Genomic DNA, 25,692 nt, shown 5'->3' on the forward strand with positions numbered 1-25,692 from the left:
TCTCACCTGATTCCATGACAACAAGCAGCAACGTCACAATATTGGAGCGAGACATTAATGTGATAGAACATTCTGGATATCGCCAAAGCCAAGTGGTGAAGAAAAGGGTGCATTCAGTGTATTGAAGGGAAGTAATATATTTGAGGAAGTATTGCAACTCAGTTGGAGGCACTATATCTGTAGGGGAGATGGGAGGTGATAGAAGGGACAGGGGCTATCCAGTCCTAACAAATGGAGATCAAACTGCAGTCTCCAATATAGGGTTCTAGTCAGAAAAAAGGAAGAAGAGAGAGAACAAAATGCTGAGGCTTTACAAAGGAAACATAACACAGCGACAAGTACAATGTCCCACTTATCTTGGGGGAGCTCAAGAATGCAGGAACGGATCAAATGCTGTATGTTATATAACGTTAAAGAATTTGAGTGAAAAGGACTTCAGATGCTATTGAGGCTGTACAATGAAGTGTACAGAAGGACCAAAAAAGGTGGAATGAAACTGTCATTGTGTCGTTCAGAGAGCCTGGAAGAGTACAGACGTAGGTTATTTGGGTGGGTTATAAATGGTACGGTGGATTATTATATTAAGAAAAGAAGAAAGCAGTGATCCAGAATTAAGTCTGGACAGAAATAAGGAAACTACAAGTCAAGAAATAATCAGTGGCTGCTATATTCTCTGATGTAGGTGTATGTCGACATGTTGTGGAGAGACAGTCTTCTTATTAAGTAGGAGGACGTATATTTAACTGATAATGGATGGTACCCTCTAAAGTGGTGGTGCGACTATAAGTAACAGAAGTAAAATGCACCCTTTGAAAAGATCTTTCTGATACGTCTTTAAGTGTGTTTATAGGAACAGAGGTCAAGTGCTGCTCTTGTTTTCTAAAAACAAAAACTCTAGTCACAGCTGAGATGAAGGCCAGACGCGTTCTAAAGGTTATATTTGTTCTGTGCTGAAATGATTAACAACAGAGTGACTCATTTTGTTTTGTGCAGGTGAAAAAACGGTGTCAGGGTTTTAATCTCATCTTCAAAACATTTCCCCAAACGTAAATTCACAGCCTTCTTTGTCAATACAAAAAAATCAATTCTGGGATCAATACACATCACGACATGTGTGAAAATCAAACTCCAGAGGAAGCGGACGCCCGTCCGATATTGTGGGGTTTTATTGACAAGGTGTGTAGGGTACCTTAGCAAAGAAGGCTTATCATCATACAACCATGTTGCACAGAGTTTGCAGTCGTGTGCTTTTGCATCAGTGCATTCAGCCTAACAGGAACACTTGATTGCTGAGCAAGGCAACCGTGATATTAGTCACAAGGTGCAAGCATGTGGTGGTTGAAGTGTTCAGAAGGTCAAGGATGAGCTGTTGTCAGTCAGGTGAAATGATTATATATTACATTATAGTTCAGTTTAGTCAAGGTCGAGTCTGCGTATGAACTCCCCCCTGCAATAAAGGGAACTAGAACTCAAAGGAACCGTTGACTCAAAAATGAAAATCCAGGCATTATTCTACTCAACCCTATGGCGATGGAAGTTTCGTAGTTCTCAAAACATTTCTGGAGCTTCACAGCAAAACACTGTAGCAGCCTTTTCCTAAATAACATAGAGTAGATGAGGACTAACAGATTAAAAACATAAAATGTAGTGTAGTGTAATCCAAATGTCCTGGAAGCCCACAGATTCTTTATTGATCTGAAGAAGTTGTTTAAACCTGAAATAGTCACTGTAGCTGTGCCCTGTCAGAAGTGGGTCCATGAATTTGGCTAAAAATCAGTTTGAAGTCCCCATCTACTTTGCTTCTTCTGCAGAGTTCTGCAATGCTGTTCTGCTGTGTAGAAATGTTTTGTTGACTCTGAAACGTCACCCAACTTTCCATCGACACGGGGCTGAGTAGATAATGACCGCTTTAAATATTTTTGGGTGAACTTATCCTTTAATTAATTCACATTAAAACAATCAAGGAAATGATCTGCAAAAGGTTTTTTGAGAATAGTTCCTTTTCCCTTTTAAGGTGGGACAGATGCATACAGAGACGGTGACATTTCTTTACTGAAATCTCCTTCGGCTTGTATTCGTCTGCATTATTGTGGTTTTAAATGGGGCATGAGCTCTACTGGGAACAAGAATTGAAGAGGAGGGAAAAGTTTAGTGAAAGAGAAACATCTCCCAGACCTACAACCAGCACTGAAGAGGAGGCACAGTAAAAAAAGAAATAAATAAATAAAAAATATAAAATGAAACAATAATCATGATGTCATTATACTCCCAAATAACACGGTGGAAATGGGCATTCATATAATTCGCTTTTTCCTACAAATGATTTGATGTCTTTTACTCCGCGGAAAAGATTTGCGTGAAATATGTGTTGTCATTTATACGATGCCATCATCATACATTATCATAAACTATAAGCTGCGTGAATATCTCGGAGCAAAATTGACTCTGTTCATGGTGACAAAGAAAAGGGCCTTTGTGGACTAATAAACGCCCTTGGCAAGCATGATTAGGATTTTAAGATAGAGGAATGGAGCCTGTCTGTAATAGTTCACAGACCCGTCAATCATCTGAAGCGCACTGACTCTATGTTCACCCCTGCAAGCGACTGTATGATAAAAAAAGAGCATGCATGTAGAATCTGCGTGTAGACTTCAGAGAGTAGATTTGAAATAGAGTACAAATAAATGTTTTGTTTGAAGTGAGCATGCGCAGGTGATGAAATACCAAATACATGTAAATAATAATTTTCATTAAAAAAAAATCATAAAACCACTGAGAGTAATGAGGAGCACTTTGTAATTGTATAATTAGTCTTAAGTGTGTCCAGATCTAATGAAAACACCACTGATATAGATATCATATGTAAACTGTATCAATGCAGGCTGAGAATACGTACATTTCCATATGTACATATCCTCCCAGCCTGTTTCCAAACACTTGAGGCTTATTATGCATGAGGGATTTCATTTGCAAATGCATCACCCACCTCTCAATCTGCCAAATCACACATACTGTACGCAAAACAAAACAAAACAAAAAACACCTGCAGCTCTACTAGACCATGATAGCCCCACCACAGGGTGGGCTTTCATGTGATTGCACATATCAATCTGACTCTTGATGTGTGAGCACAGACCGAGAAAGAGATTACGAATCAGCTGACTCCCCACATTTTCTTCCAAGTGACTTATTAGAAGGGTTAGCGTGAGCGGACCGTTGGACCGCTGAGGGGGGTTGGCTGAGTAGTGAGGCCCTCAATGGAGCCAATCTCCCCTTCCTCACAATGGTAGATTACTTTGGACAAGCCTCCTCGGCTTCGCTCAATAAGGAATGGAAAGACTCTTTCTGCTTTTAATACGTTGTGCTCACAGATCCTTTTTCCTTTTCACAAACAATTTTTGTCACAGTCATAACTCAGCCGCCCTGAAGTATAGTCCTCACATGAAAAGGCGCTGGGCTCCAGTCATTTGCAGGAGCATTGAAAAGCTTCAAAGAATGTGCCGGGAACACATTATTTACCTGATAAAATTTTTGTTTTCGGTCTGCAGTGGATGTCTGCTCAGTCTGTCTCTTGTTATGTCGAGCTCATAATAGAACGGGAACATGGAGGATTTCCTATCAGAGTACTCTTCCTGTTTGTGCCTGCCCACAGATATCTGTTCATTCTGTTCTGCACAAATAAGATCCTCCAAGAGGTACCATCATCACTTGTGCATGTTTACACTCAAATAGACCATTAGCGAGCCGCTGCTCTGTGATGATGGTTCTTCCAACTACAATAACATCCTATAGTGGCTGTGCTCATATAAGTGACAATATTTAAGACACCCCAGAAGAAATCTCCAATACTTTTTCTGTGCTTGGTAGCGTCTACCGTCGTGTTCAAGCTGCTGTGAGTGACATATTCTTGTTGTAATATAATTTTAATGTGTAATCAGTGTTATAGAGTCTTTAACCAAGGTCTGCTCACTTTATCCAGTCAGACAGAGAACTACATAAAGAGGCAGTCCTGTCTCCCCTGAAGAAGACATGAGAGCTGGATCCTCCTCTTCTGGCACCAACACCAGTATACTGGCCAACCAGGGGAAGCTACCAATTCCAGCGTGGTTTGTTTGGATTAAATTTTCTATTTATCTCTTGTCACAACACTCTTCTTATGGTCTGGTTAGTTTAAGGCACAAAAACCACTTGGTTAGGGTTAGGAAAATATCATGGTTTGCCTTAAAACTGTCTGTTATAGTCAGTTATAATCTGTTTTGGTTGCCACAAAAATAGCTGTAAATGTCCCACTGTCACCTTAGAAAAACCTGGGTTTGTCGCCACAACAACGGTTGCAGATGGTCCTCCTTTTTGTGTGAAATAGTTAGCTTTGGTAGGCTTTCCAAACCTCCACCATCCCCTCCAGCTCCCAATGTAAAAATAAGCATATGTGAATGTGAGATGCCATGATTTGTCAACCATATCTGATGACACTGCTGGGATTTCTTCTCTTTCTGAACGACTCAGGAAAGATTTTCCGCATCAATCCATGCCTTCACGTTCTTAAGTGCCTCGTCTCAGTGCCTCTCTCTGCTCCGTGAGGAGAGAGGAACAGGAGCTAACTTAAGGTTTGTAATGGAGTCCGCTAATGTAAACTAATGACCGGCTTCCAGCACAGAGCAGAAGTTCCACACAACCCCTTTAATGGTTAACAACACTGTGACTCATTTTCTGTTTGTGCAGGTGAAAAGTGATGTCGGTGTTACATTTTATCTTCACAACCTTTCTTCATTCCCCTCCAAATCACATGTCTTTTAAATTCAGGTTTCTTTGTCAATAGGAATATTGATTTTGGTATCAATACTCATTATGCCATGTGTGAAAAATCAAACTTCAGAGGAAACAAACCTGCCGGTTGTGGGATTTTATTGATAAGGTGTGTTGCCTAGACAGTGCGCTGTGAAAACAGTCTCTTTGTGTTTCATCCTGTCATATTAACATGTATTTCTTTAAATTAAATCCATTCTGCTGAGGCAAGTTAACTGGTAATTCGCAAAATGAGACTGCATAATTACTCCACCATCAGAGGCCCAGAAGGCAATTACAGGGGATTGGTCATTAGCAGGTCTGTAAGTTTGACCAGTGGCGGATCAGGCCGCTCCATTATAGGGTAAACATGCAGCTCATCGCGCTAAATGGAAGTCTGAGGAAAAGCATCTAATGGCCTCTGTGACTTGGGTAATAGTTTTGTTATCAGAGACAAACAGGCCTAATGATTCTCAGACACATCAGCAAATATAGAAATTGGCAAATCGACATTGGCCACAGGATGACCCCAATGAAGAGCAGAAATCAAATCAAAACCTTCTCAATACCCGCTTAATATGTACCGTGTCTCTTTACCAGTTGTGTCAAATACCCTCAAACCAATCCGTCAGCAGTAATGTGATTACACAGCCCTGAGTTTTAGTCCTTGGAAACCCTTTACACATATTAACTATGATACCAGTTCTCAGCAATTCCCCACTTGGAGCAAAGTCATCAGTTTAATAGCTATGACCTAGTTAAGTTCAGTTATGTCTCGTCCTCTATGAGAAAGGAATCATTTGAATGGAGTGTTGGCAAGATAACAATAACAGGACTGTGATGTGGTGGGTGAACAACACGAATCTGCACGCATGAGCACCATTTGGTCCAGAATAAAGTATCTCAACAAGTATTGAATGGATTTCCATAACTTTTACACACTGAAGTGTGTAAACAGGTCTTGGGGAGTATTACTGCATTAAAGAATTATAAAGCCCTTTGTGTCTCCAGAGGTGTTGCACTATAAAACTGTCGTACTCATTATGGGCAGTTTGATCAAAATCATTACAGCCGAAACAGAGATATCACCTTTTTTATTCAATGCTTTCTTCTCACATTTCAAAATCTGGCACCTACATTACCCACAATACAGCTTAGCCACTCAGTGACATCATTGGAGGCAGTTAGAGCCTCACAGACCTGCTAGCATGTATGTAGACTCCAGCAGTGGAAAGCAGTGGTAAGTACATTTTGTCAAGTCCTGTATTTGAATACAAACTTAAGGTACTTGTACTACACTTGAGTGTTTATACTTTCAACTTCACTACATTTCAAAGGAAAATAAGGTACCTTTCTCTCCACTACAATGGTCTGACAGCTTTAGTTAATACTTACTTTACTCACTCACTTTACAATTCATCCAAAAGGGGTCATCAGAACTGAAGAACCCTCTTGGGAGATGGGTTAAACATCTTCAAGAAACGGAAACATGATACATTACAAAGAATTACTTACTTTTGTTACTAATTTTGTTGTGCTGCACAATGAATACTTTTACTTTTGATGTTTTACGTAAATCCAGCTGATAATACCTTACTCAGAGACGTTTTCTTCTTACTTCATTTAGTCCTTACAGGTACCTGTACCTGTAAGACTTACCTCCAGTGTGGCCTAGATATCTGGGATATCCTGGGAGTCATGTCTCTGCACAGTGTGACAAGCCTGTTCAGTGTAACCTGACTCCGTGTCCTCTCCTGTTACCTCTGGTCGAGATAATCATCACCTTCCTGTGTTTTCCGTCCTCGGTGGCCTGAGATTTATTAACTAGCACACAACGTGTAAGGTCTCAGGAATGTGCTCCGCGTTTGTCCGTTGAACCTGACTGTGACTGGCACTCACGCCTAATGATGCAGTCTGCCAAGTGTGTGGAACAGCGCTCCTGCCTAATGTCGCCCTGGGCTCGGGGACGATGGAAGTAGGGAGAAAGCGCAGGGACCCCACTTCGGGTCCCAGGTGTATACTTAATGCTACCTATCAATTCTGGCCCAGGGTAAGGGAGACTACAAGCCAGATCAAATCATGAGTCAGAACTGCAGGATGCATTTCAGCCTGCCTTATTACCTGGCCCGTCACGTGGCAACAGCGCAGAGTGAGATTGAATGAGGCAACCGCTACGGAAATCAAAGCCACACATCCATCCAGGTGATGTGGGGGAAAAGTGTGAATTAAATCGAGATTCTCAGGTATATCACTCATAATCCCATGTTATTGCCATATCTATGATAAGAGACGACCAGGAGAAAAGAAATCATCAGCTGCCTTCAAGGAGAAGGAATAGCAGCATCTGTAGCTGCCTATTATGTGGCTCCCCGTATCCACCCACTGCCTGGTCCAAGGCTGTCTGTGCTGCTTAGCTCTGGCACAGGGACTCTCTGTGATACAGCAAAGCTCTCAGTGCAGGGAGCGTGGGCCCGATGCCAAAGTCCTGTTGTCCAAATCTGTCGGCACTGTCTCATTTAACAGATAAGAGGCTAATCTACAGGGTGGGCAGGAGATAGACCCACAAATACAAGGCCTCTGTTGTCGCCCGCTCGCCATTCTCCACATTCCTGGAATGTGTATAGGCATGTGCAGACAAACAAAACCTTGAGTCTTTTTTTTTTTTTTTTTTTTTTTGCCTTTATCCCCCCAGACTCAGATGTGTGCCATCGAATATAAATCATAATGTATTTGTTCTATTCATCTGCCTGAATTGCTTTTATTCTTATGGATGTAAATGACACCGCTGCCTCCTTTTTTTGCTCTGCAGATTAATACCAAGCAGAGATTTAGAGCAGTGCAGCAGTGATGGTGCAAAGACTTGCAGTGCCCGTCCTGAAACATATCTGTAGTACTTAGATTATGGGTGAACGCAAACTGAATTGATACAGTCAATTGATGACTCCCGAGTGTTGTTCAAAATTGCATCAGTGCAGCTGCAAAATCATGATTTTCAGTTACAAACAATACTTTTACAAACACTTGACTTTAATGATTATTAGTGCAGTATCGGTTTTTAACGTGCAGCTTGGCACCGATTATCTGGTAATGTGAGAGGTTTTACAGATCAAGTCTTAAGCCTCCTGAACTGCTCACAAACCCAAAGGGGACACCCTGATAATATCAACCATGTTTGATATTTACAATGTAGACAACCAAAAAGAGAGGAATCTCGGAGCTGAAGAATTACAAAACCTGTGTTGACCACGTCTCCCCACTCGTTCAGACTCCAAATTGCTGTGCCATGCCAATCCCCATTTGGTATTCTAGCCCTTGAGGCTAAAGTTAGCTAGCATAATACTGTTGACAGAAACTAGAAATCTCCCCTCCAGTTCTCGCTGAATAACCAGAGCTCTCCCTGAAGAATTAGAAAACCTGTGTTGACCACATCTCCCCACTCACCCAGACACCTTTAACTTTCTGCTTTTGTTTTTTGAAGTTGATGATCCACCATGCTAATCTCCATTTTGCTTACATCTGCTTCTCCAACAACAATGTTGCATTTATATTTTTGTCCAAAACAACTTACAGTAATTCATACTTTCATACACTTATGGTGGTGGCTGCCATGCAAGGTGCCGACCAGCACATCAGGAGCTGTTTGGGGTTCAGTATCTTTTGCCCAAGGACACTTTGACATGCATACCAGGGGAATCAAACTAGCAACCTTCCAATAACAAGACGACAGCTCGACCGAGTAAATAAAACTGTGTAAAAATCAGAATCAGCATCAGAAATACTTTATTGATCCCAGAGTGGAAATACAGAAACATCCTAAACTATCTATCTAATCAAAGTGTAAGTAAACAACCTGACAGTGTTTTCTTCTTCTTCTTCTTCTTCTTCTTCTTCTTCTTCTTCTTCTTCTTCTTCTTCTTCTTCTTCAGTTATACTGAGACATTGAGACACATTGAGGTTTAATAGCCATAACCCCCCTGCCCCCACCCCCTCCCATCAGTTGTTCAGTTGCCAGCAGAGGAATATTGTGGCTATGCTAGTTAGCTTCTAGGTCAAAGCATTCTGAGCATGTGCCCAGCAAAAACTTCATGGTACGGCAAAGGGTTAAAAACTGATGAATAAACAATGGTTTCAGTGATTAAAGCCCCGGGTGCAGAAACAGGCACAAACTGGCACGCTAACCAGCTCTCTAACTGAGTCTCTCTTGGTAATTGTTTTGTCCTTTTGTTGGCTGCGTAGTTACAAACATTCTTTACCCTTGAGGTCAGGTTTTTTTCACTGCTAATCACCTGCACCAATGAAGGCTCGACTTCTGGAAAAAAACGCTTGTCCTTTGCTCTCAATAATTGCAAGACAAACAAGTATGTGAGGACTTCATTATGCAGTTCCTCGAGTGTGGATCTTAAGTTATACAAAGTTGCTAATGTATTCATTCTTAAATATTGATACGCAGGCTCCTTTTTGGTTCATAACTTGCAGTACTTCCAAAGTTACAAAGGAATTTCATAATAATAGTTGGTGCTGCCACACTATTGCGGTTAAAACTACCATATTGTGCTCTAGCACAGATCTCATTACCTGCTCCCCCCCTCCTCAGTGCACTTTCAAGATCAAAAGCTGTTTGAAGGTGCTCATCATACCTGATACATGAGACTCAGCAGATAGCTCCGTCTCTGAAGTTACAGTCGGGGGCTTTGATGGGGTCCTGGGATAGGAAGTTATTAGTGAGTTATGTGAAAGGATTATTTCACCCCCCATTTTTTGTGTGTTTAAAATGCACAGTGACAATATAAGTTACATTATTAAATCTGCTCTTCATTTTGTCACATCAATTTGATTATTTGCAAGACTTTAAACAAACAGTATTACATTTTTTCAGTCTGAACGTAACAAAAGACTTGAGGAGCACAGGATCACAAGAGGTGTTGCTTCATTGTTAAGCGTACTGCAAGGAGTTTTATTACTGATGCCTCTGTTTGACCTGCGTAAGCAAATGAAACCATAAGCGAGAACATTAGTTGGCACAGTAAGTTAGTTATTCTTAGTGCCTGTCACCAGGTCAGATTCTGGCTTTCTGAGGTTAATTAAGTCATAGAATTATAACTATTTGTCATGCTGTGGTGTTGAGAATGAATTGAGGGTCTCATGGCCAGAGGAGCGGAGCTGCTGTGTAGTCTGGTGATAAAGTAGAGCACTAAAACAACGCTTAACTTCTTGCACCGTCTGCATTTTACAGATATTATCTCATTGTCATGAATCCCAACAGCTGTGTTTGAAGAAAAAGAAAACACAACAAAAATTGTGTTGTGTCTTTCCTTCACTTACTTCCAAAACAAATTCAGCACCATTCAGTACCACTCAGTAGTTCTGACGAGGGACCACGACTTTACAACATTTCTAAGCACGACATCACTGGATAGTTTAAAGAAACCTCGAGACAATTTCAGCTGTGTTTGTGGCGACAAATGACATAATTTTTGACAGGAAGTCGGGACATCTCCAGCCTTGTTTTTTGTGACCAAAACAGGTATTTCTAACGATAGCTAAGTGGGTTTTGTGCCTAAACCCAACCAGAGCAATAGCACAATATTATCACAAGATAAAATTGAACTTAAAGAAATGTAAAGTTGCAATAAACAGAAATGTAAAGGCTGGGGCAGGGCCTTTCTTTTCTATGTTCTCCCCGTGCTGCATGGGGTCTCTCCAGGTACTCCGGCTCCCTCCCACAATCCAGAGACAGTCTGAACTGCCTGTAGGTGTGAGTGTGAATGGTTATTTATCCCTATATGTCAGCCCTGTGATGAATCTGTCCAGGGAGTATCCCGCCACTCGCCCCAATAAATCCTTCAAAAGGGATAACTTGTTGCAGACAGTGGATAGATGGACAGCTCAGTGAGTGACACAACAAACTGAAGGCCCAGTTGTTGTTTTTTTTTTTTTATCTTATTGCAAAAATGTTTCAATATTGTATCTTTAATTATGCAGAATAAAAAAAGAATATATTTTCCCGTTGTTGTAATTACCACTGAGTTTTAAGCTACTCCTCTTTCGCACATCATTGAAATGAATGCCAGAACTTCCCACACTCTCCACCGTGCTTATCAGATCATGTTCCTGCCTACAGGCTGTTTCCAACCACATCACTAGGAACCATGCCGTCATAATGTTGCCTACATTGCATATTTGTGCACCTGCGGATGACACAGTATCCTTTAGCCTGTTTCTAGACATAGCCCGGAGGAGCACTTCCTTCTCACATCTGCCATGATCTCATCCTCAGCCTTTTTTTTTTTTTTAACCCGCACTGAAGTAAGACACGTACGACCTAGAGCCACGGCGGCTGTCTTGGTATTAAGACATCAAAAAAAAAAGATTTGAGTTTGTAAAAATGGAAATTAGGGCCTTCATGAAATGTAATTTTTTATGAATAGTTGGATTAAAACTGGAACACAGTTTGAATTAAGCTTTATTCATCTGGATGCAGGAGGAGACCTTTTAATATTAGATGGGAGAGACATACAGTTATGATCCTTCTCCTCTGTAAAACTGTGGAAGTATTGTGTCCATTAGGCATGAAACAATGTCCATTCTGCAGGTTTAAATAAAGGAATTTGGGGTCACAGCACATGTTTCAGTCAAGATTACTGTTTTAAATCTAAAGACAAAGGATGTCAAACACTGTCGTCTCAAATCTGTAGAGTCCATTTAAAGCTATAAATTATTAAGGTGTATGGTGCAGTGACATTGCTTTAAAAACAACACATTTACTAAGTTAACGGTGTAACTTTCTGCACTTTTACCGTGGTAAATGTGTTTTGAGACAGTTGATATCAAGTCACACCTCTGAGCTCTCTCCTGCATCTAACTTTGTGATTTTAGTAAATAATGTGTTTACTGTGCTCACAGTTATACACCTTTAAGCCGCTTTCATGCGCAAGCCGGCTTTGCTCAAGGACACATCGATGATGGCTGAGAGGCGAGACCATTCATAATTCACTTTCTTAGTCACTCTTTACTGGCTGTTGGTGGGACTCGACCTCCGCCTCTTCAGCCGCCCATTGCTGCTCTTTAGAATTCAGCTGATGTGAGGATTTAAGAGACATGCAATCTGCTCATATTACATATTTTCCTTCAGGGGGAGATCATCACTGCACTGTGGACAAAACATGGAGAAACGTATGGGGATTAAATATATTTAAGGTGACATATAGGTAAATAGTTAGGATTACTTCTTTAGGAAATCCACATTAGGTCAATACTGTATTAGTGAAAAAGATTAGGGCATTGGTATTTGTACACAACAACTGAAATCATGGTGATTAAGCTTATGTGACCGCCCAAATAAGGGGAAACGTGTTGCTCATTTATCCGACATCCAGCATTTATAGAGCAACTTTATGGGCACGCCCTTCAAAGCAAACAAATTGGTATTCCATGCAATATGACGCCCCCACAGTTGAGTTTAACACCACTGTTGTAAAAATACAAATCTACAAAATAGATTTCTGCTTCAGTATAATCAGATGTGATGATGTGAGCTACGTTGCTTACAGCAGCTACAGCTGGCTGCAGTTAGAATAGATAATAGAATATAAAAGTGATTTGGGCACAGAGTGGGACTACCAGATACACCATTCACCCTTCTACTGATTTTGACACTGCCATTTTTATGGCATGTTGGTTTGAGCTCTCTTTTGTTTTCTACCATCTCCTGAGGGAACTATCTGGCTCTTTTAGCTGCTCAACGCTCCACTACCTTCACCAGCCAGTCGCAGGTTGTGTCCGTCTGCTGGCTGTTCCTGAGCAGCTGCTGTAGAGTGGGTTTTACAGACTATACAGGCTGAAAACAATGCTACGAGAGCAACAAGGGCTTCAAATTCAAATTGGTGCTAACATAAGGTCGGATCAAAACTTTTTTTTTTTATGTTGTATAAATGGCCTTCGACATTCAGTATGTGATTTTAGGCAATCTGATGGGAGATAAGACGTCAGAGTAGATAATTTCAGCATGTTCGTAAACGTTAGAACACAACTGGCTTTTACTTCTGGTTAAGGATGAGAGCAGCCATACGTCACTGTCCTGTCACTAGACATGACCATGCCGCTCTTTGAGTGAAAACAAACGGCCTCTAAGAGAAACAGAAAACACCTAGTGTCAAGGTGACTAAAAGCTGCTGTGTAACATTTTTTCACGTCGAACAAGACAAAATCCCAGAGGTTGTGATACTCTTTTTTAATTTTACTTTCAGCAGACGGTATGGCAAAAGATCTGTAGTTTCAGGGGTTTTCATCAACAGAGAGGATAGAAATGGTAAACCGTGAGACTCGGCCAGTCTACTCGGTAAACGCCTCATCACAGGTCGCTTAATGATGTTACTAAGTGAATGACACGTGTTTTCCGATTGTGTCTGCAGATCAGAGTTTATCCAAAAAGAGCCTTTTTAAAAGTTGTAACTATGGTTTTTACTGTGGAAAAAATAACTTCCGACCCTAAAACACCTGCTTTTAAAATGGAGTTCGGTTTAATAGCCTCTCCACTTGAAAGCAGAGGGTACTTTATGATAGTAGTTTACATAAACAGAGCTGACCTTCCTTTTCATAGTGAACCCTGCAAACAGCATAAAGTAACGCTGGAAGTGGAGCTAAACCCGACCTGTTGTCTTCTCGGCTCGGCTCATAGTTAACGGTCGCTTTTCTGAGCACAAGCGGTTTGGTAGAGACTGTGGTTCTGCTTCACTACAGCGATGTAATTAGTTTATGGTAACATCACATTGGACAGGATATTGAACAGCTAAATAAAGTTGCTTAATGGCAGAAAAGATTATAGAGGGCAGAAAAATTACCTGGACATTTAACAAGGTAGGTATTTGTGTCAGGTCAGTCCACTTTGACAGAGAGTAGGACTGAAAGGACACTCATCCATTATTTCTTTCATTATTTTTCTATATAATGACAGCAATCTTGCATCAGCTACAATATAACATGATTTCTCGCCTGTCTGGCCATCAGCTTTGGGCTCATATTAGCTACAAATCCATATGGTATTTTTTATTCTATCCTATTAAATTGGAAAAGCCTTCAGAATTCTCATTTATCGGCAGGTTTGATTAGAGGTGGGGGCGGGCTCATGACACAAGGGCAGAGTACCTGGATGCTTTCATCCAGAGTGGGGTGAGAAAGACGATCCATTGCTCACCCAGAAGTCCATCTACAGTTGAATAAAGGACTGTATTACCACAAGTTATACGGGAAGAAAAGTTACAAAGTGCATCTTTGAAAATAACAATGAGCTGAAACTCGCCATAAAAGCCACGTAAAGTCGAGTGCAGCTGCAGATTTAGTTGATAATCCTTAGTAGGATCCGTGAATGACCTCTTTCACTTTGTCGATAGGGATCTCAGCTCTGATAGCAAAAAAATATATATATCAAATACACACCTAAAAGTGCCTTTAATCACCTGGAACGGGTTCCTGTGGGGATCTGAGGGAAGCTCATCAGTAGATTTCTTCAAAAGCTGCTCTGTATCTGCTTTAACCTTGTCTTTTTGTATAACTGTCATTCAGTTTCTCTTATGTTATTTGATCCTCACTTTCCCCCTTCATTCTCCATCTCTGCAGCATATTCATGACTTTCTTTTGCTTTTTTCGTTGTGTTTGTTTGAACTGCATTAATGAAGGGTCCTTGACTGATTGCAAAAGAGGCCAGGGATGAAATTTCATTAAGACACACCTCATGATACTTCTATAAAATAAATGGAAACATGGCATCGCGTGGTGGCGGCTTGTTGTCCTCCATGGCTGTTCTGCATGAGATTTCTTTTTTTTTTTCCCGTTTAATAACATACAGAACAGAACAACACTCACAGAGCACCATGGCAAACATAATCCTTGTTCTGTAAGCCATTTAATACTAAATCTCCCTATTAGTATTCCAACTCCAGTCTGCTTCGTCCAATGTTTCCTTCGCCTCCATTGTTCAAAATAATACATTCGCTTCAAAGCAAATCCATATATCTTCAAAGAAAGATATATGGAAATTTGCTCTCTAATACAAATCACCACTCCGCATCTACAGTAAAGGCACAGTGGTAAACCGTGAAGGAGTTCACTGGGCACGCGGACATGCGTTTCATTTGTTTAAGCAGGCGTAGTGGACATCACAACACTTTCAGCCTCTGCAGTCTTATCATGCGGGCGATAAAGGAACTTATTGTTAGGTTTGTACAAGAAATCGCTTTCATGTTTGATAAGTAAACATCAAAAAAGAGAATGTCAAACCATTGCTCTTTGCTTGAGAGGGAATCAAAGACGACTGCAGCTTTCAAGAAGATCAAGCCACCGCAGAAGTTACTTTAATGAGTGTCGAACCTGCTGTGAGCTCTGGCGTGTGGAAGCAGACAAGAGCCGAATATGTGTTCAATCAACATTTGTCGGGAAAAAAAAAAAGTTTGTTAAAAAAAAATCCAGTGAAATTGATTTGCAGAGAACGTTAAGCCGTGTTTGTTTGTGCATAAGCGAAGAGAGAGACGTTCTTCGGCTGAGTAATTGTAGTTGTTACCCCGGTGTCATCTCTCGTTGTTTCAGTGCCATTAAGTATGAGAGGTGTTTGTTAAGCTCGAATGCTCCCGGACAGGCAGAGATGATATACATTGTGTCTGCCAAAGCAAACAGGGGGTGTGGAAGACCGTGGCTGATTTCAGAGCAGGCAATGTTTTTGTGAATTTGGCGTCACGATCGCTAACTTCCAGCCTCGATTTTTATCAACATTTCACGCACACGGGATTACATTAAATCAGATAATTAAAAAGATAAGAGATGTGTCAGGAAAGGTCGAGAAACCATCAGGCTGACACAACGGAACAACTTCCCTTACAAAAATAAATAAAATGAAGATAATTGACAAAACACACACACACTCACCAATCAATGATCAAATCAATTTTACCACCACCTCTGATCTCCTGCTCAGTCTGAGTTAAGATCATCACCATATTCTTTCAAGGTGTATTTGTAAATGGATATGTTGGCTGCCCTCTCTCAGACGAATGCCACTAGCAGAAAACGATGCCATGACAGATGAGCCCGAGCTGAGCTGTCGAGTGCCGCACGTTGTATAATGTGTATTAATGACAGTATGCCTTTCAACATGTATGCACAATGGGTTATGGAGCTGTTGATGATAAGTCTTATGAGTGGGAGTGGGTATCTGTAGCTGTAGCTAATGCACTGAGTTAGCTAGTTAGCGTCTGTGATGAAATGACATGCTATCCTTTGTAGTGTGCCATGTGTGAGCTGCCTCACCAAGCCAACTGTATAACTGACCAGCACATATCCTGTCCGGATTTTAAATTGTGGCATAGATGACACACGAGCCTCCTGTTCATCAAAAGCAGAGTCAGCTAACAGCACTACGGCTAACTGAGCTAACTAGCTCACAGCAGCTACAGTTAGCAGCAGTTAGCTCTCTGGTGCCCTGGTGATGTGCTGCCCCCTTCTTGTATGGGTATGTACAGATGGCCAGTGTTTGCATGTCAGACCTTTAATCGAACTTGATTACAAATGATCTGAATACATAATCTCATTGAATTAAACCATATTTTACACGTCATTCTCTTTCTACCTTCACATTTTTCACTGTGGCATAAATACATCTTCACACACACACAGAGGAGGAAATCTCACACCTAGTGCTTCTCTGTCTCTCAGCTTGTCCAGCTGTGATTAAGTGCAGATCTAACTGTGTTAATCATATCCCTGGAGAGTATTGACGCAATCACAATTCCTTCTCCTATTTGATGGCTGTGTCATATCCGGCACTGCACCTTATGGTGTTAAAGCCACATCACCATGACGGATGGCTGACCTACACACCGTTAGTGGTGGGTTTTTTTTTCCCCCTTCTTCTTCTTTTTTTCCCTCCATTACAAATCACCCTGTCTCTGCAAGATGGATCTGAAATCAGACAGCACCTCCTACTGTTTGAAAAACAGTGTCACTGGAGCTGGTGGACCACAGCAAGCCAGTAAAGCTTTTATATGGTTAAGTGCTTGATTCATAGGGTGCCATTATGTAGAACCCCCCATTGAGTTGCCTTTGCATGGGTGGCAGATTAACAATAATAGGGCATATTATTCTTCTATCGCCTGCTTAAAAGTTATGTTTCCCTGTCAAGAGATTTAAGACTTGCTGTTACATTACTTTCCTCAAGCTTCAAGTCTAATATGACTTTATTCACGGCGGCGCTGCGCTGGGTTAAGGGCAGAAACACCTGATGATTGCAAGTAAGTGCTTAAAATGTGCTAAAATCCAGCAGCTGTCAAGGTCATAATTCTCATCTCACAAATGGGAAGCACTATTAAAAGGAACAGTTCACCCCTCAAATGAAAATTCAATCATCATTCACCTCCACGTTGTTGAAGTCAGATGAAGTTTTGGAGCAAAACAGCGTTGCAGCATTCTCCTAAACAACTGAAGCAGTTGGGGACTTGTTTCAAAACTAGCCCAGTCACCAGGGTTTCATCTCAGCAGTTAATGTTTCTGCAAACCAGATATTTCCAAGGTTGACATTATCACATTATCACATTAAATGCTTAGATGATTAGATGACTTTCATGTCATGGGGCAGTGGAGACACTTGTGGTGTTAGTTTGAATCTGAGCCCCCGACTCTACACCCTCTACACTCATTACTGCACCCCCACCCACTCCAGCAACACCACTATTAAGTTTGCAGACGACACCACAGTAGTGGGACTCATTTCTGAGGGGGATGCCTACAGGGCCGAGGTGGAGCAGCTGACTGGGTGGTGCAGGGACAATAACCTGGTCCTTAACACCACCAAGATGAAGGAGCTGATCGATCCAACCACTGTGCATCAGCGGGGATTATGTGGAGAGGGTGTCTGACTTCAGGTTCATGGGCATCCAGTTTGAGGCAGACCTGTTGTGGAGTGCCAGCACCTCAGTGACCATCAAGAAGGCACAGCAGAGACTTTACTTTCTGAGACTCCTCAGAAAGAATCTGTCACAAAAACTGCTTGTAATTCTACCGCTGCTCAATAGAGAGTGTGTTGACATACTGCATGTGTGTGTGTGGTATGTCAGCTGCACAGCAGCAGAGAGGAAAGCACTCCAGAGCGTCATCAACACTGCCAAGAAGATCATTGGCTGCTCTCCTCCCCAGATGAACTGCACAGTGCAAGGTGCCTTAAAAAAGCTCAAAACATCCTCAGGGACCCATCACACCCCGGACATAAACTCTTTGAACTGCTGCCCTCTGGCAGAGGATACAGGGCAATAAAATGCGAGAGCAGTAGCATCGCTGAATGCAATCAAGTCATGGAAGAATCTAACTGGTATTTTAACTCAAAACATGATTCTTTCCCCAACTCTGACTGCGGGGACCAAGTGATTTTTGAGCTGAAGTGTAAGCGGAGTGTGAGCGCAATGAGAAAGAAGAGAGAACAGAGATATAGTTGCATCATAGAAAGTTTAGAACTTATCTGCGGTCTTGCAGGAAGGCATTTCGCTAACTGTTACTGTTAAAAAAAAGAAAGGGACCCAAATGCAAGACACAGAAAGGCGGGCAGGTTGAAACAAAAAGTCAGCTTTTCAAATAAGCTGATAGTCCACAGCCCAAACTCAAACAATAGAAAATCCAAAATGCAAGTACAAAAGGATTCAACAACAGAGAAAATACAAAAGTCAAAAAAAAAAAAAGTACAAACCAACTAAGGTATGGGAACACGAGGAGTAGAACAAGATCGGAGAAAGTGGACTGACATGGGAAAACAGGACAGGAACTCAGAAGACACATGACAACAACAGAGGAACAGACGAGGAGTGAGGGGGAAAAACACAACACAAACTAAAGTAAAGAGGGGACGAGGTGCAGGCGGAGATGCCACAGGAGCAGGGCAGTGCTAATGAGGAAGATGTGAAACAAACATAAAAATGGCATGGCAAATCCCAAGGTTTCCTCACGCCTCGCAACGAATCCTTGGTTGGTGTGAAGAAAAATGAGGATTCATGTTCCATAGACGTTATTTACACCCTTTTAAAAACCGAAATCTTCACTTTTAGTGGCAGAGCTAAAAGCGTTAGCTCGCACCTTGTCTGAAGCGGGCGCACGAGCTCCATCGCACATCGAGGCCTCCCAGACACTTAGATTACAGCAGGCAAGCTGTATGAAGCCATATGCAGTTGATTTTTCTACATTTTGAAACTGGTCCCCATCTGCTTCACCTGTTTAAGAGGATGCTGCGCTACTGTTTTGCTGTGACGCTCCAGAAATGTTCCGTGGATTTCAAATTTTAACCAGGCTTTCTCTTTCATTATGAAGCTGAGTGGTTTATGACTGAATTTTCATTTTTGTTTGAACTTATCCTTTAAATGTGTGTGATCATGAATCAATGGCTGTTATCACAGCTTTGTTAATCTGTGATATCAGTCACAGTCACTGTCGTCTTCTTACAAATACATACATGTGCTACACACTCTACTCATCCAGGGCTGATATAAAGCTAGAACTGGGAAGATAAATATTGTGGTCTTGAATATGAAATCTTATTATTATCTTAGTATAATGACTGAACTTTTCCTTTATCAATACCAAACTGTGTGAAGGTATCTGCTTGTAATGAAAGGCTCTCTGACTCCCAGCCAGGAGAGAGAACCTCCCCGTCAGACAGACAAGTGCAACAAAATGTAACAGCTTACAGAGCCGGCAGTAAAAATGTCGAGCAGGTCTTTTATTTAGAAATATAAATACGACTCCACATCCATCCTCTCTTCATTTTCTCTCTCGCGTGCTCGTGAATGAGATGCACCTCAGAAACAGCCCTGGATAATTTGTGAAATAGATGGAGATGTCATCCTCAAATTACCCAGACGCTCCCCTCCTTTTCACGGAGGAGCAGTGGGAGCTGTCGACATTTCTTGCTTCAGTGTTTTTAAATTAATGAGCCGTTTGTCAAGTGAATATTCATCTCAGGCTCACTTTTTTTTTTGCCCGGCGTAACCGTGTCCCTCAGATGTTTTGCCACGTGTCGGATAATTAAAAAAGAAAGAGTGACTTTATGCTGTGACTGCGATTTACAACGAGCGGGATGAGTGAGTAGAGAGGCTGAGGATGGATAATGACGCAAAACATAAATCAGTGTGCCTCCACCCCCCTTTTTCTTTTTTTTTTTTAAAGAGTGCACTGATGTTGTGATGGAACAGAGTGCAATGTCTGGGTGAAAACAGGAGATGGCGCTACGTGAGAGAAGGTGACCGACGCTCTCTGTCTCGCTCACGCGCGCACACACGGCCACACGCGCGCGCGCACACATCAAACTTCAAAAGAAAATGCAAAAGAGCTTCCGTTCTCCATGTGAGACACACCAACTTTGACTTATTGACGAATTTGGGCTCGTATTTTTCATAATAATAATAATAATTGCCTCCACGTGTTGTGACGGGTCAGATTCTCAAAACGTGTGGAATTAAAAGTACTGTAAATAATAAACACGTTTTCGTTGTGGATCTCTCTTCCAAAGCGCTCCTGTGATTGAGACGAGGCAAACACCGCACACATCCTGTCTGATTGATTCTGCTTAATGTCATTTCCCCGCGGTCACGCCACGATTTCACGCCGCGCAGAGCCTCGGTGATCCTGAATGTGACGCACGGGGGAGAAGCGCACCGCGCTCCCGGTGGAGGTCCTGCGGGGACAGGACCGCAGCACACCGGCCGAGGCGGACACGCAAACGCGCTGGAGGGTTGTTTTAAATAAAATATTTTACCCAGAGAGCACTCGGCTCCCACGGCTTGCCTCGGTTAATAGCGATCAGGATCAGGGTGAGCGAGGTGGCCGCCGCCTGCATCTCCCCGCGCGTGTGTGTTAATGTTTGTTGGTTTGTGTGTGTGTGTGTGTGTGTGCGCGCGCGTTTCTCCCCTCCTCAGCGCACAGGCGCCCTGCACTCCAGTCTGCTGACACACCAGGAGGACAGTCCGCACCGCACCGCACCGCACGCCCGTGTCATTGGACTCTATGTGGATACAAAGCCCGGGCAGCACACATCCATGGGGATACTTTAGTGGGAACTGCAGCCTGCGACCTTTTACATGAGAACAGGTAGGTGACTTATATTTAGATTGGGCACGTTTGTGGACAGCATGTTCCCAATTGTCCAACTTGACACAAGCTCTCTCGCCCAGTGGGTGACAGGCTCGATCGCTGTCCGCTGTCACATTCAGCGTCTTTACTCCCAGCGGACAGAGAGACGTGTGCTTTTACTAATTCGGCCTACAAACTCTTTGTAACGAGCCTGAATCAGATCACCACAGTGTCTCGTGTTTTTTGGTTTTTTGGTTTTGTTTTTTTTTTTCTTTTTTAACTCATATGAGCTGGAATCGCAGACTCGATTAAAGCAGAAATAAACTGACCGAGGCTGTTAAATCCAGCATATGGCACAAAGTCAGAAGGGGACAATCGCTGTCTTTGTGTGAGGACGGTTTTATGATAATGAAAGTGGACCCGGTCGGCCAGGCCGGTCGTGAACACAGGGATCATTCTCAACAAGTCGGGTACTGTGGGCGCCTGCCTGGTGCTGAGGCAGCGAGTGTGTGTGACAGCACCATTATTCAACCAAGGCGCCTAATTGCATTAGTCTTACACTGGGTAGAAAAACTGTCCTGATGAGCTGACCCACATGGAAACCTCAGTGCTCGCGCGGTTCGGACGGAGATTCTCACCATTAAACTGAGGAATTTATGGTCACATTTGGCAAACTGCACAGATAGTTGTGTTTGTCTGTCTACATGAACTGACAGCCGGTAAATACTCCTCGTTTGATTGGACTGGTCTCATGGCCTGAGAGTCATATCACAGCAAACAATTTGAATATGTCGATATCTTGAATTCACCTCAAAGGCACTTCATTAATGTCAGAACTGGGCGAAAAGATCGAATATCGTGATATTTTTAGCCGAATGCCTCGATATCGATGCTATGTCAGTATGCACGATATATATCAAGCCAGTAAATTCCTCAACAGCTGGGATTTCCATATCATGAGCTATTTTTCCATATCTGTGACTTTATAGCGGACGAGAACAGCATCCAGACAACCCCCGTACAAGTAGGTCTAGACCTTTTAAAGTCATTTTGTGATCCACCAGTATTCACTAAAATCATTTTTTTAAAAATCCCACCGCAGTGACCCATTTCACTGTCATAATTTGAGTCCTTCTGTCTGGTAACATTAGAAACGTCCAGGACAGCAGCACGATTGCTTAATTGAATTCCCGTTCAAGGTAACAGGAAGTTGGCCATAAGTCTTTTGTGCATGCACTCCATCAGCCTCACAACGTGGTTAGATAAAGGTCATTTTTAAACCCGGGAAGTTGGGGGGGGTTGTTTTGTTTTATTGGCCAATGAACAGCTGTAACAGGAATGACAGGTCTCAGACTCGCTGTATCCTGATTTTCTTGTTATATCCACTGTTTAGACTACAGAGCCAGACATGTGGACGCCATTGTGCGTGGAAATCTTTGCCTGTTTTACCCTCAGGTGTGCAGAAACTACAGGTTATGAACGTCTTTTTAAAATAACCGCAATGTTTGACTATTGGTCATCTTATTGGTCAGTATATCAGTCATTATCGACTGCATTGGTATCGGCTGCATCTATAGCTTGCACTAAATATTAACGCAATGAGAATTTTTATAAATAATCGTCGGTCATTTGGATGTGGACGGTCTGGTAAGTTTAGAAAATGACGTCACTTTACTGTAATGCATCCCTTGAAACCAGGAGAACAAAACACCTGTGCCGTATCGCAGAATCTAAGATGATGAATCTCATATTATGATAACAGTGTGTGACTGATTTATTGGTTTTGCGACCAATAGATGTGTCGGTATGTCGCCTGGTGTGTGCTGACATGAGCATTTTTTCTTTTAAGAGATTACGCTGTAGAAAAAGATGCTTTGAATAATGAATAATTCAGTATTTTCCTCTGTCATTGTTTTGCACCAGCGATGGCAGCAGGGGGTAACATCCCCTGTTAAGTTTATTTTTGTTCCTGTTATATTAGTTATTTGATCATGATTAAGGGGCGACTTCTGCACACCAGGCCTCATTCTTTTGTTTTGTTATTGAGACATTAATGTTAAACTTCCTGTTTTATCTATCTGTGGTGGAAATGTTGTACTGTGGTGGTCCACCGCTCCTGAATGAATGCAGAGGACACATTGTAATTGGATTAAATGTCAGGCAAAGATTACATTTTGAGTGCACTGATGTAATTTTGGACAGTAAAGGTAATAGTTAAGTTATATTTGCCTTTGAATCGGTCTCAAAAATCAAGTATCCTTCAGGCTCTTAATCTTAATCTTGAAGATTTTTAAAGCCTGAAGTGTCCAATTTTCACTTACTCATTTACATTTACTCTTTCATCAGCGCTCACATGTTGTGCATCTTCTGGCCTACATATATCCACTTCACAGCAACAGGCCTGAATTAAATACAAGAGACTGATCACTCTTAGGGGCTCTTCTGTACAATTGAATCAATAAAAACAGCATCTTGATAGTGGACCAGCTGATTGATTCAGGAAATCGCGGTCCTGGCTGCCTGGAGACGCTCATGAATCTTGCATGTGCACCTCCTCCAGTGTGCGTTGTTTTCTCTAACGAAAAAAAAGTGCAGAGCAATGGGACACAATTGGAGAATCGCACATCATTTAGGGGTGTAACTGTGAGCCCTTTGTGGAGGAATTCATTCGGCTATAACGCATTTGTGTGACCGTCTCACTGCAAGTAGTGGGAGAACATGATTCAGATTTATCTTCCTAAGCACATAACATGAGATCAATAAGGAATAGAATCTTCCTCCTTTTATGAGTGTGTATGTATGTGTGTCTATTTATTCCTGAATGGGGGAAAGGGAATAAGAAGTACTGTAGAATTTGGCTGATGTTAGAGACACACATATCTTTTTAGAGACTCGGGGGTGGGGGGCACAGAGACAGACCATGGTGTACTGCTGACTCTCTGTCCAAATGCAATTCCTTAATGCACTCTGAGAGTCGGAGATCTAATAAGAAGTGGAAGAGCATCCTCAATAATGAAACCCCACCTGCATCTGTGCTGCAGAGTGAGGGGCTGGGGCCGAGAGGCTTCATAAATAACAGAAAGCAGACCTGACACGTGCTGCTCCAACGTCTGGGAACTGCCAATAATCCCCCCTCATCTGCTAAGATGCTGTTCTTGCAGGCTGCGGGGGGGAGAAGAGAAACAGACAGAATGCTGTTGTTTGTAGTTTGCAGTCATCAGATAAATGCTGCCCGACTGCAGCAGCTTTAGTCTATTAAAACAGTTCTGCAGAGAGAGGAGAGCTTTCCTGGTTAATTTAGCCAATCACAACATGGGGGAGCAGACGTGTCTCCACTGGTGATACATCGTGAATTGCATGTGAGATTTCATTTTATTCATGCCAACCTCAAAGTCTGACATTATTCAATTTTTCTAAAACCTACAGTAACGCTGACAGTGACCCTTGTGGGGACCTCTGTCGGCATGTAAAATAAAGCCATTTTAATCCTACAGTGTTCCTTGGATTGTTTCAGCGCTTTATACTTTTAATCAAGATTACGCTCCGCCCGTGCAGCGAGCCCTTCACAAGCGGGAATAAGCTGTGAAATAGCTTGTGTTGCCCTTGCACTTTTTACGAGGCAAGCCCTGTATCGTCATCCCCCGCTCAGGCGTTAATTTAGCTGTTTGTTGTCACAGGAGCGTTGTTGTGATACAAATTAATTTCCTTCTCCAATATTTGAGATAAATCCCCCGTAGCTATTAACCTGCATTTTTGCAATTAACCTGTGCTTGTCGCTGTCTAATAACTGCAGACTCTCGAGGCTCCGCTCCCTCTTTTACAGCTTCGTCGATCGTAATAGATTTTTACTAAGAGTTCATTATCCTTGTGCTTTACCGTGCTGTGCTTATACAAGACAAGGCATGAGGCCAAAGTCACATGCGTGATTATTCATTTTTGTAGGGTGGATCCCTTTGTCGTGGATCCTCTATGAAGGGAGCCTTTCTTCTGAGGGGGCCGAACCTGACCCTCGTTGCTGTTCTTAAGACTGACCCAGTGGCTGACGGAGCTCCAGGGCTGTCCCCTGCTATGAAAAGACAGCACTGTGTCGAGCTCCAAAGATTGACCCCCGGCGGGCCTCGTGACTCTCCTGTTGTGTCTCATGAGCGTGATTTATTTAGTTCACCAGTCGCCCTCAAAGGGCCGCTTTCATGTGCGCCTTCACTGTACAGAGGGTGACTCAAGGAACGAAGATAGGTGTGCGCCACATAAGTACAGCCGCTCCGGCGACTAAGTGCTGCGTATCAAAGCGAAGAAGACTGCCTTCATGACAGTAATCCGCTTTGCTCTACAGTACACTAAATGGAGGTTTTCTTTCAATTGGCCATCTGCATCAGTGTGTGTGTGTGCATGTGTGTGTCTGTTTTTGTATTGCGACCGAGAAGGAGAGAAGCCTTTTTTTCCCCCCCCCCCCCCCCCAGCTGCCGAGTGCCTGAAATATTTAACAGGGACTGCACTATTTTTGGGTTTGTGCTCGGTTTGTTGAGGGGCTTATGTAATATGTAGTTTCGGCTTCAACGTGCATGATACTGTTGTGAAGCAAATAATACCCCAGCGCCCGGGCGGTGATGCTGTAAACACTGCAATTTGGAGCCATACTGTAAAGGATACTGTACAGAACACAGGAGCCAGGACTCCCGCGCCATCTGCGCTTTGATTAATTTAATTTTTAAGGTAATGTCCATTGAGGAATCAAGACCCAGGATGCACCTTCTCACGTTTCTGCAAGATATCAATCAAGTCGTCTCAAACTGTCCTCGTCACCCCCACCCC

General features: G+C 42.4%; 1 protein-coding gene across 1 annotated transcript in view; it reads left to right on the plus strand.

Annotated features, from left to right (window-relative positions):
• The first annotated feature begins 20,399 nt into the window (after nt 1-20,399).
• Nucleotides 20,400-25,692, plus strand: part of LOC119023614 (poly(rC)-binding protein 4-like) — a 43,582-nt gene continuing 38,289 nt past the window's right edge. The window contains exon 1 of the mRNA XM_037105701.1: nt 20,400-20,898. The gene's annotated coding sequence lies outside the window, so the exon portion shown is untranslated. The remainder of the gene's footprint in view (nt 20,899-25,692) is intronic.

Source organism: Acanthopagrus latus, chromosome 7 (assembly GCF_904848185.1).
Source record: "Acanthopagrus latus isolate v.2019 chromosome 7, fAcaLat1.1, whole genome shotgun sequence".
NCBI classification, from domain to species: domain Eukaryota; kingdom Metazoa; phylum Chordata; class Actinopteri; order Spariformes; family Sparidae; genus Acanthopagrus; species Acanthopagrus latus.